Below are 12,885 nucleotides of genomic sequence, written 5' to 3'. Positions count from 1 at the left end.
TTATGTACTTTGTATATTGCCCTTTAGAAGAACAGGAATGTCTGTTTCCAAAGCTCAGGGTTTCTGGCTGCCATGTCCCCATCAGTCATTGGCAAAGTCTTGTGTTAATCTGATTTGTGAACAGATGGGTATGACACTGCTAGTGAAGGGCCAATCTAGCCAGAATATGTCCTGCACTCAGGTCACCACACTAGATTTCTGCAGGGTCAATCATAGTTCTTGCCTCTCCATTTCATCTCATTTTCCCATGTGGATATACCAGGCAAACTTAGCTCCTGAAGTTTTCCAAGCTGCCTCTTATGTAAGCCAACCTCCTCTTATGGGACTGCTTGTGTAATGGCATGCTACTCTGAAACCTGTATTATACTGTTCAGTCACTAGATGGAACTATAACATACTTTATTTAAACCAACCTCAGCCATTCCTGGCAGAACCTTAAAGGATCTTAAAGCGAACACATCTAGTGTGTATCTCTATGGGAAGGAAGTTCTGTAGCCAGTTCATATCTGATATGGAAACCTGACCTGCTAGTAGCAGTCCTGCAGCCTGCCATGTACAAGGTGTACATGACATGGGGTGAGAAGTAAACTAGTGCCAGAGAAGAACAGACACAGAAGGAAAACAGAACAAAGGTTGAGAAGGGATGTGGGGCAAGAGATGGGGCACAACAAATGTTGCAGGATCTAATAAGCGTGCTACCCTTCAATGCCCCTGAGAATTTCAACTTTGACAAACCCTCACAATGGACAGACTGGAAGCATATTTTGCAAGATTGGGAATTGCTGCAAAACTTCATAAGGAAACTGAAGATATACAGGTATGTTCTTTAATTTATGCTATAGGGAAGCAGGCAAAGCATATATTTAAATCCTTTGACTTTCCTGAAGATAGTCACAAAAATGCTTATGAAAGGGTTCTGGCAATGTCTGATGCAGGGCCGGTTCCAGCATTTCTGCCGCCCCAAGCAAAAAAAAAAAAAAAAAAAAAAAAGCCACGTTCGCAATGGCAACCGGCAGCGGCAATTAGGAGAAAAAAAACGCTGTTTGGCGGCAGGTCCTTCGCTCCTAGAGGGAGTGAGGGACCTGCCGCCCCTGAATTGCTGCACATGCCACCCCTCTCCCTTGGCCGCCCCAAGCACCTGCTTGTTAAGCTGGTGCCTGGAGCCGGCCCTGGTCTGATGCATACTTTATACCTCCGAGAAATGTGGTTTATGAAAGGGCATGTTTTCACCAGAGAATTCAAGGACCAGGAGGAAAATGCTGAATGTTTCATAAGAGCTCTGCATGCATTGGCTGACTTTGAAATGAAACAAAACATGAAAATATCAGAGACAGGCTCTTACTGGGTTAACAGATAAAAATATTTCACAGCAGCTACAATTAAAAACAGACTTAACCCTTTAAATAGCAAAGCAGGCTCAACTGGTGAGGCAGCAAAACCAAGAACAACTTGAAAAAACAAGAAACTAGCTTAGAAATTGTTAGACGCAGCATGAGTGCTACAAGTCTCCTGTGGAAAAATTCATATCCCAAGAGATGGTGTGTCCAGCCAAAGGCACAAGGTGTAATAAAAGCACAAAATATGGACATTTTATAATTGTTTGCCTCACTAAAACAGCCAGGGAGTTGACTCATATTATAGACCAGATCCATTGCTTCTAATATCTATCGCATGTGATGACAGCCTGCCTAGAGACTATTGACTTTAAAATTGACTCAGAAGCAGATGTCAGTCATCTCAGAAGGGATTTATAATCACCTTCTCCTCCGCCCAGAGCTGATGTCACCTGCCATAGCTCTGACTAGCCCTGGAGGTATTCTGAACTAACTGGGCCAGTTCAGCACAGAAACAACTTATGAAGACAAAATCTATGCATTCAGAGTGCATGTGATTAAAGACCAACAACCTTCTCAGCCACAGTGTATCAGCCATGATGGGCCTAGTGAGAAATGTGGAAGAACTTGATGGAGGATTTGATATTAGACTTTTGAAAGGAGATCCAGTGCAGATCAACATAAGAGACAATGCTGAACCATACAGTGTACAAACACCCCTACCAGAGAGACTTTGGAAAAGACTAGCTTCAGATTTATGCAAATTCAAAGGACATCATTACACCGCTACCTCAATATAACACGACCCGATATAACATGAATTCGGATGTAACGCGGTAAAGCAGTGCTCCGGGATGGCGGGGCTGCGCACTCCGGTGGATCAAAGCAAGTTCAATATAACACGGTTTCACCTATAATGCAGTAAGATTTTTTTGGTTCCCGAGGACAGCGTTATATCAAGGTAGAGGTGTTTCTGATCATATTGGAATATTTTTCCAGATATATTGAAACAAAAGTACTTGAAAGACATAACATATCACAATGTTATCGAGAAATTGAAGTGCACTTTTGCTCACATTGGTATTCAAGAATGACTAGTGAAGGACAACGTATCACAATTCACTGTGGCAAAATTTGTCATTCTGAACAGAATATGATTTTGATCATATTACTAGTAGCCCTCGTTACTTATAAGTGAATGGAGAGGTTGAGTACAGACAGCCAAGAAAATCCTACAGCAGGAAGATACATTCCTTGTTCTTCTGAGTTATAGATCAACATCGATAGCAGCTATTGGATATAGTCTAGCACAGCTGCTGATGGGAAGACAACTCAGACCTACTGTTCCAACTTTGGAAAAGAAGCTAGCTCCAAAGTGGCCAGACATGAAGAGAGTAGCCAAATTGGATAAAAAAGCAAAAAGAACTTACAAACACCTTTACAACTGAGGTCACTCAGAGAAATGCCAGGTCTAGAAGATGGTGACCCTGTTTGTGACAAATGGATAGAGTAAAGGGATGGACAGTTTTTGCTGTTGTAAAGAAAAAGAATTCAGTGCCCAGATCATATGCGATGTAGATCAACGATGATGATGGACGATCACTTGTTACCGAGTATGATCATCTTCCATGGGAGTTATGGGTCCTCAGGTGGCTAATGAGGCCAATCCTTTCAGCTGAGAGAACAGGGCCTGTTTTGGGAGGCGATGGTCTGGCCATCTGGACAACATGACCAATCCAGCGGAATTGCTGACGGATGATCATTGCCTCGATGCTGGTGGTCTTTGCCTCTTCCAGAACACTAATATTGGTGCGCCTGTCTTCCCATTTGATCTTCAGAATCTTACGAAGGCAGCATTGATGGGGCCTCTCAAGGACTTTCAAGTGGTGTCTATAGGTTGTCCAAGTTTTGGACTCATACAACAGTGTTGGGAAAATAATGGCTTGATAAACAAGAAGCGTGGTGTCTGTTTGAGTGGCGTGATCTTCAAAAACCCTGTGCCGTAAACAAGAAAAGCTACACTGGCATAGCTCAGGCAATGTTGAATTTCTGCATCAATATCTGCCTTGGATGAAAGATGACTTCCAAGGTAGAGGAAATGATTGACACTCTCCAGTGCCACTCCATTGATTTTGATAGATGGGGATTTGGAGAGGGCTGATAGAGCACTTTAGTCTTCTTGATATTAAGTGTGAAACCAAGACATGCGTAAGCATTGGCAAACACATTCAAGTTAGTTTGAAGGTCTTTCTCAGAGTGGGCAAAGATTGTGTTGTCATCAGCATACTGAAGTTCTATAATAGATGTTGTGGAGATCTTACTCCTGGCTTTCAGCCTGCTAAGTCTGAACAGCTTTCTGTCCATTCTGTAAATGATTTCAACACTAGCTGTAAACTTCCCAGCAATTAGGTAAAGAATGACGGCAATAAAAACCGGAAACATGGTTGGAGTGATGATACAGCCCTGTTTGACTCCTGTTTGTACTTTGAAAGGTTCACTCTGGGAGCCAGTGCTGCTCAGAACAGTCGCTTTCATGTTATCATGAAGCAATTTTAGGACATTGATATATTTATCAGGACATCCAATCTTAGAAAGTACAATCCAGAGGGCACGGCAATTCACTTAATCAAAGGCTTTAGTTAGATCAATAAAAGCCATGTACAGTGGTCCGTTTTGCTCCTGACACTTTTCTTGCAGCTGCCGTACTGTGAAGATCCTATCCATAGTTCCACGACATGGTCGGAAACCACTCTGAGACTCCGGTAAAATTTCTTCCGACAGGAGCAGAAGGCGGGTTGCAAGGATCCGCGCCAGAACTTTGCCTGCAATGGCAGGGAAATACCACGATAATTTTCACAATCCACTTTGTCACCCTCTTCAAGAAAGGGGATAATCAGGGCATCCCTCATTTCACTGGATATCTCCTCCTTTATCCAGATTTTAAGGATAAGCAGGTAAAGCTGCCAAATTAGCTCTGGTCCATAGTCTTTAAAGATTTCAGCGGGGATCCCATCTAAACCTGCTTCCTTGTTGTTCTTCATCTGCTTGGTGGCATTGTGTACCTCATTCAAATTGGGAGGATCTCCAAGCTCATCCCTAAATGATCGTTGAGGGATTTGCTCAAGGACTTCATCTGCAACCATAGAATTATGGTTAAGGAGAGCTTCAAAATGTTCTTTCCAGCAAGAATTAATGGCTTTGTTGTCCTTCAGAAGTGTGGTTCTGTCCTTAGAGTGAAGAGGATTCATACCATGGCAAATTGGCCCATAAATAGCCTTGGTGGCACTAACAAAACCACATGTATTGTGGATGTCCACGAGATGTTGGAGTTCTTGCGTTTTCTCAGTCCACCAATTGTTCTTGAGTTGTCTGGTTTTACAGTGGACTTCCGCTCTCGCTTTGGCATGGGCTTCTCTTTATATTACAATTTATGTCGTTCTGCCAAGCATGAAATGTCATTCTCTTCTCATTGATGAGTTGCTCTATTTCAGCATCATTCTCGTCAAACCAGTCCTGATGTTTTCTAGAGCCTATAGTTTCCTCACAGGCATTGATGATTACTGCTTTCAACTGGCTCCAATGTTCCTCAATTTCTTCTGGAAACTCTGATGGGAGCTTTGCTTCTAAGACTGCTTGGGAGTGGACACGCTTAATAGGTTCCTTCAGATCTTGAACCTTCAACTTGCACCTGACCTGCTTCTTTTGCAGCCTCCAGTTGGGAGCTATCTTAATTTTCATTGTGGATCGAATAAGGTGATGATCAGTCCAACAGTCATCAGCACTTGTCATTGCTCTTGTGATGGAGATCAATAGCAGAGAGTTCAACAGAAACCGTCGACATCTACAGTTTGTTCCTCAGAAAGAACAATCAACAGAGCAAACTCTACAGATGGCAGATGCAGCACAAGAAGGAGGACTCAAGGATTCCAAACTGACCATAGCCAGTCATTGTAACTAATGGACAGCCAGATGACCAAGTTGTTGTGTGTTCGGGTCATGTCATTAGAAAACCAGAACGACTCAGAGATGCTTAACAGACTGATCCATACTGAGCTTCAAAGACAGCGTGATAGTGTACATTTTCTAAATAGTAAGAATGTAGAACTTAGAGGGAGATGTAATGGAATCCTAAGCTGTATTATAATATTCAGCCACTAGATGGCAATTTGTGTAACACACATTTAATTAGCATGCTAGAGTCTTATTTAAGTTAATCTCAGCAATTCCTGGCAGAACATTAAAGGATGGTAGAGTGAACACATCTGGTGTGTATCTCTTTGGGAAGGAAGCTCTGTAGCCAGTCCATATCTGGCACAGAAGCTTGACAGGCTAATAGCAGCCCTGCAACTTACCGTGTAGAAAAAATACATGACAGCTTGCTAGGTTCACTTGTAGTCTGGAATTTCCCGCAGGATGGGAACAGAGGGAGCAAATTATAAGGAAAAATTACTCAGAGTAATTCAATTTGTCAGAGTCCCTTCTATTATAGCCCTCCTCCCTTCATGTTATGGAAGATCCTATTTTAATTGGGAGTTGATGGATTTAAAATTTACTAAGGAGCTGGTGGCCAGCGTCTGCCTTATATCTTCTACCTTTTGCTATTCCTTGTTTCCATGGTTCCTGGTATGTACTGCTATAATGTTTGGAGTCTGGAATTTGCTGCAGGATAGGAGAAAAAAAAGAGGAGGACTCCAAGAAACAGAATTACCTCTGAGTAATTTTCCCATCCTTGTCCCACGTTGGTGACATGGAGTTCTGCTCCACATACCACAGACAATGTAGTCGTTCGATGCGTAGCCTTGTCACAACCTGCTGCTCTGTATTATAGCATTGCACTCATTTAGGGTCGTCTTATGCCCAAAGTATAGGCAATGTTGGTTACAATAAATGTGTAGTTCTTGGGCGGGGAGAGGAACAAAACACCAACCATAACTAACTGGCTAAGCACCATTTAATTTGCTCACATATTCTTATATTCTTACTGCCTTTCAACTGATTTACCATTGAACCAGTCAGAGGAGAAGGTTTTTTTTTAAAGATCTCAACGCGCCTGCGTCTCTTAATACATTGAACACTTCAGAGAGAAAATCCAATTCTTCAGTGCAGCAGAGGACAATAGCTTTCAATTGCTTGTCGTAAGAAGTAGTAAAAAAACACCAGAAACCACACACTGTGTTTTTGAAATCCCTTTTTCAGTGCTCTAATTCTGACCAATGTTTCTGGCTTATTTAATTCTCCTCAAAATTGAAAGCTGAACAAAACTTTATTTTTCTTTAATCTATTACAACAAGAAAGGAGCACAATGAAAAATGTATCCTATGATACGTTTAATCTTCCTTTTCCCGTGGCTATGTCCTATTCAGCTAAAGATTGTACTCACCAGTTACAGGGCATGGATGCCAATCCACGGGGTATAAAAAAGCTGCATATTTCCTGCAGCTGCGTCTGAGTCTGTGGTGATGCTGGCAATTGTAAGACTGCCTTGAGGGTGTTTCTTGGAATTTCATTGTTATGGATGTGGCTTGTTTCTTTGTCCTTTTCAGTGATTTTTTTATTTGATTTTCACCTTATGTTTCTCTGATATTTGCTAAAACACAACACATTCCTCCAAAAATTCAGGGGAGCAAACAATGGGTAGTGCCCAGATTATTCATGTAGGCCTTAATCCTGCAATGAGCTCCATGTAGGCATAGGGGGCTTCCAGAGCAAAGTTCATTGCAGGATTCTGGACGTGGAGTTCATTACACTAGAGCACAATCCTTTGCAAAATATAAAATACCTCCCCTATGTCTAAGTCAAACTATATCTAAAAACAAAAAAATCCTTCTAGTAACCCTCTGTAACACCCTTGACTTCCAGGTTAGTGTCCCTCATGGCTTCCTCCATAACTTACCCCCTCCACCATACCACCTGGGAAAGTTGGCAAGCCATCTATGCTAGGCTCCAGTGAACTGAGGCACTGATTGAAGCAAGTTCCAGAACCCCTCTATGAGCATGTTCTGATGCCAGCCCACACCCAATTACATTTATCTTAGCTTAGACAACTTGGATGATCACAGCCATCACATTGGGAGAGAGCCAATCTGTAAAGGAGATGAGAGCTAAACCAGTTAGGACTTTATAGGCCAAAACCAACACTTACCTCTCCCACCTTGTCTCTCTATTGGATTAACATCTTTTATTGGATCAGGTTCTGTTGGTGAGAGAGACAAGCTTTCGAGCTCTGTGTAGCTGGAAAGTGTGTCTCTCTCACCATCAGAAGTTGGTCCAAAAAAGATTTACCTCACCCACCTTGTCTCTAATATATCCTGGGACCAAGATGGCTACAACAACGCTGCACACAGACTTAACCCAGTAATCAACTAGCAGCCAGTGCAAGTCATGGAGCACAGGTATCATGTGTAGTTGGGTGAAACACTGCCTGCTAAATGGGCAGTCTCTTTCTGCACTTGGCTGTAGTTTCTGGTTGGTTTGACAGTGTAGCCCCAGTGTAGTAGTTCTCCAACCCTGAGTTTTAAAAAAAAAATAACAATGTTAAAATTCTTGCTGCTGTAAAATCTGCCTTTAAGTAGAGAGAGGCCTCAGCTGCAACATTGGGATCCAGATCTGAACTTCTCCAAAGTTCAGGGTTGTTTGATATGAGGTTTAGATGTGGTCTCATCTCTCCTTTGAAGTGACTGAAATGTATCATAGGGACACCTAATGGCTATATTATAATGTATCATTAGAGCTTGACCCAAAGATCACAGAAGTCAATGGAAAGACTTCTGTAGTAGACTCTGAAGCAAGTCATATACCACCCTCCCCTCCCCCAATGCATGGCTTAGTAAGTCAAACTTCATTATTTTTCCTTCATGAAGGTGGTTGCTTGTTTACTTTGCTGCCTTTTTTTTCTTTTTAAGGTGTCCTTCATTTTGGTTCTCTTTTCTGCACTTTAGAGGCTAGAAATTCTACATGCGGGCTTTGGCAAGTTAACTGTAGCTGAAGCCTTCACTCTTTTAAAATCTATCTTATCATTACAGTTTTGGTGCTTAATGGTGACACAACTTTGTCTGTATACTTGCCTTATTTAAAATGGCATTTTAGAGAAGTAGGTTAGCCTCTGAAATCATTCTTTCTGAGGTCTGGGAAAATTCATGCATTGCCTTCTTTGACTGGACTATCAGTACTACAATCTTATGATTGTGTAAGTGCTCATGTAGCCTTTGTTTTGGGTTTGGTTGGGAATTCATGGCTCTCTGGTGAAAAGAGGGCTTTGGGAGAAACGTTTCATTTGTTGTCTATCTGGAAAATGTTAATAGTTCAGATGCATCTCTGTAAAAAGAAGAGAGGAAATATAATTTACTACGATTGGGGCTAAGGTCTGTTCAGGCTATTCCTTTATAAACTTAAACCAAGTTGTGGTGATAGCAAACATTTCAACCATCCAATCACTTTAGGTTATAGCTTCTGTTTCTACGTGGTTAACCAGTCATATGAATAGCTGAGCAGATACTGAATACCGAGCCGGAATCCAATTTCACTGTCTCTCTTTATGGGGTTTTGGAAATGACAGAACACACAATGAATCTAAGATTAGAATCTGGCTTTAAATATTTAGACTACACATCACATGCACTTGGATTTTGTTTCAACTTTGAAGTAAGGCCTAAGGACTCACATTCTATACTAGTTAAAAATTACAAATAAAAAGAATGCTGAATTATTCATTTTAAACTTTTAAGGGATTCAACTCAGTGTGTGTCTATGTCTGTGAATTTAGTGTTTGTGGAAGGCCTGGGACTGCCAACCCAAGATGAATTGTGCTTGTCCCCAGAATGGATATACCACATCAGGAGCCAGGCAAGCTTCCCAACATTGCTGGGCCAGCATGCCTCATTCCCTACCTGGGGGATTGATAGAGGTGAGAACATAGTCCAGTCTTGGCTCTATTTGCCAGCTGACGTTGATTGGTTGTTTGTGTCAGTTTGTGATGTGAGCATCTGTCCACTGGGAAATGGACTGGCACCACCAAACTCAATTTGCTGAATTATGTACACATTGTCAGTCTGCATAGCTGCTTGATCTACAACTTGCTGTGAGCATGCAGTGATTGGAACATTCATCAAAGTGACTGGTCTTGCCACTCATGAACCACTCACCAATATGCACAGTAGTGGGCTGGAATAGCTCTGTGAGCCACCTGTTTGGAAGGAATTTTGTATTTACAGCCCATCTACAGGAAGTAGAGAAGCCTAGGACAGATCTGTTCATTGCAAGGTCTGAGTCATAAGTAAAAATCTGAGAATGGATCCCAGGAGGTGGCCATGGTGCAAAACCCAGAGAGTGCTCTGATATTCCATGGTTAGGGAGCCAGCCAGTCTAAGGGCTACTCAAAATTATGCCTGCTATAGAGGTCCCCTAGAGACTACTCTGCTGGCTGGGGATTGATGTTGTGCCTCATGCTCTGGCCTTGCCCCACCACGCCTCCTCCCTACCACCTGTGCCTGAAGGAGGCAGGTGGAGGGAGCAGGTGACATAAAACTGGAATACCAGGCTTTAAACTACAAACTGGCAATTCCTAGTTTGCCTAGGTCAGCTCTCTACCTCCTGCCAGGGGCCAGGATCAGTATGATCTGGTCCCAAGTCTGTGAAACAAAATCTCTCGCAAATCCTTGAGGTGGGACAAGAAAGGTGCCTAATAACTAGAAAGGTAGCCTAAGCATATATCTACACTGCAATTCAAATCCCACGGCTGGCCCGCCCAGGCCAGCTGACTCGGGCTTGCGGGGCTCAGGTTGCGGGGCTATGTCACAGCAGTGTAGACTTCCCACCTCGCAGGGTCCTAGAGCCTGGGCTGCAGCCTGAGCTCAGAAGTTTACACAGCAATGAAACAGCCCCACAGCCTGAGCCCCAGGAGCCCGAGTCCGCTGGAAGGGGCCAGCTGTGGGTTTTTAATTGCAGTGTAAACATACCCTCAGAGCCTAACTGTAATGGAGAGTGTAAGGCTGATGGATGTGTGAAATCCTAATTCAGAGTTAAAAAAACAGAAAGTGAGAACAATGTTAAGAGGAACAAAGGCCAGGCAGATCACCATGAACCCTACATTCAGAGATCAGAAGGTACTAAAGAGAACTTTAAAAAAATCACAGAAATATAATACAATTCAGACTTACTTAGTGTAGCTATTATAGGCAGATGCTGGTAAACATCAGTTCGCGTGAAAATAATTGGATTCAAAAAGAAGTGATACCAAAAATGAGTCAACAAGTGTATCTGCACTTCTATAACTCTCATCATCCTGGTGTCTATGTGCCAACAGAATTAAACATTAAACATTCCAAGGAAATGTATGGGTCTCCCTCCCTCTCCACTAATAGATTGGAATGCTTTTGTTTTGTTGACTTAAGGCTGCGTCAGAGAATACATGCGGCTCATGGTCATTCTAATCTCTGCAAGTGATGAGTTCCATGGTTATGGTCAGCCACCGCAGTCGTTCTGTCTCCCTGCTCACAAATCTGATACTTGGAGCTGACATTTCCATTATGCCAGAGGAAGGTAATGGACATGAGTTTTTATCTCGTCACAGTGAGAATCACACATACAACTCCCTGATAATAGAGCTAGCTGAGTATACTATAAATTCACAGTCACAATTCTCTATACTTTGAAGACTGGTGATTTTTAAGAAATTAAGGAGGTTTCACATCATGCACCTATTGTGACGGGTTGGATCACAGAAACCCCCTTGGGAGCTGCCACCCGATGTGCAAAGACTACCCCTGCTTCTGTTTTCCCTGCCAGCTCAGGACTCCAGCACCCTGTCTTGCTGAGCCAGACACTCCTGTCTGGCTCTAACACAGATCCAGGGTCTGANATTATATTGACTTATTATCAAGTTTTTATAAAACCATATAGACTGCACAACGTCACACCTGTGTGTATTTTTTTTTCTCCCCCCAAGTGGATAAAAGGATCAAATTACACAATTGAGCAAACTTCCCATTAAACTTAATGAGTGTTTTGAAGAGATTTTAAAATGGAGAAGACAACCAAAACTAAGGATGGAAAGGCTATCATATTAGGTGGAAAAACAGAATATTTAATGTAAAATTAAACTGCCCACACTGTACTTTATATGAATATCAATACATATATTCTTAATCACATTTATTATTCTAAGAATGTCATAAGCACAGAGAAACCCAAGCTGCAGAGTTTGGATACAGATATGATGTTTAAAGGTGTTCTGGCCTGTGACTGTCTGTCTGAACCACGTCACATATGTCTGTAGCAATGGGAAGATGATGTAAGTGAACTATTAAGAAGTGGAGGTGGAGATGGAGTCAAATCAGACACATCCCCTGCATTTCTTTGCCATTACTGTATGATTGTACAGTGCTTAGCACTACGGCACTCCAACCTTGTTGGCCTCTAAATGCTACCACAATATAAAAGTTAACTGTCATAATAGTAAAATTTCCACTCAGAGGGCCTCATCCACAGCCCATTGAAGGCAGCTGGAGTCCTTCCATGGACTTCAGTGCCCTTTGGATCACTCCCATTCCCTACATGATTTACTCTAAAATTACTATAATCTGCATTGTTAGAATTATCAATGTGATAATAAATGCTATTGGCTGAACTGGATGCCAGGGTCCAAAGGAGAGATGATTGCTGGGGTAAGAACAGATATATCATAGCCCAGGTCAGGAAAGATTGTGTTGTATTGGCTGGTGACTGTTCTACAGATCAGAAGTGTGGTATGCTAAGGAACTGGCCATTAGTTATTGAGCTTTGTGTTTAATCATTTATTCTAATACAGTGCCTTCAACCAAGGAGCTCAAAGTGACTTTCAAACATGAATTAAGCTTCTGAATATGCCTGTGAGCTGGTATCCTGTTTTTGATGATTGGGAATCTGAGGAATAATGACTTTCCTGAAGTTACAGAATGAATTACTGGCACAGGTGGGAATAAAACTGAAGATTCTAGATACTCAGCCCTCTGCACTAGCCCACTGATATAATTATATGGAGAGAGAAATGAAAATAGAGCAGATAAATTGCTATATCTGAATTGACTTCTTCAAAGAATCATAGAATATCAGGGTTGGAAGGGACCTCAGGAGGTCATCTAGTCTAGCCCCCGGCTCAAAGCAGGACCAAATCCCAACTAAATCATCCCAGCCAGGGCTTTGTCAAGCCTGACCTTAAAAACCTCTAAAGAAGGAGATTCCAGCACCTCCCTAGGTAACCCATTCCAGTGCTTCACCACCCTCCTAGTGAAAAAGTTTTTCCTAATATCCTAAACCTCCCCCACTGCAACTTGAGACCATTACTCCTTGTTCTGTCATCTGCTACCACTGAGAACAGTCTAGATCCATCCTCTTTGGAACCCCCTTTCAGGTAGTTGAAAGCAGCTATCAAATCCCCCCTCATTCTTCTCTTCTGCAGACTAAACAATCCCAGTTCCCTCAGCCTCTCCTCATAAGTCATGTGCTCCAGCCCCCTAATCATTTTTGTTGCCCTCTGCTGGACTCTTTCCAATTTTTCCACATCCTTCCTGTAGTG

Source organism: Trachemys scripta, chromosome 1 (assembly GCF_013100865.1).
Source record: "Trachemys scripta elegans isolate TJP31775 chromosome 1, CAS_Tse_1.0, whole genome shotgun sequence".
In the NCBI taxonomy this organism is placed as follows: domain Eukaryota; kingdom Metazoa; phylum Chordata; order Testudines; family Emydidae; genus Trachemys; species Trachemys scripta.
Note: the sequence above shows the minus strand (reverse complement) of the source record.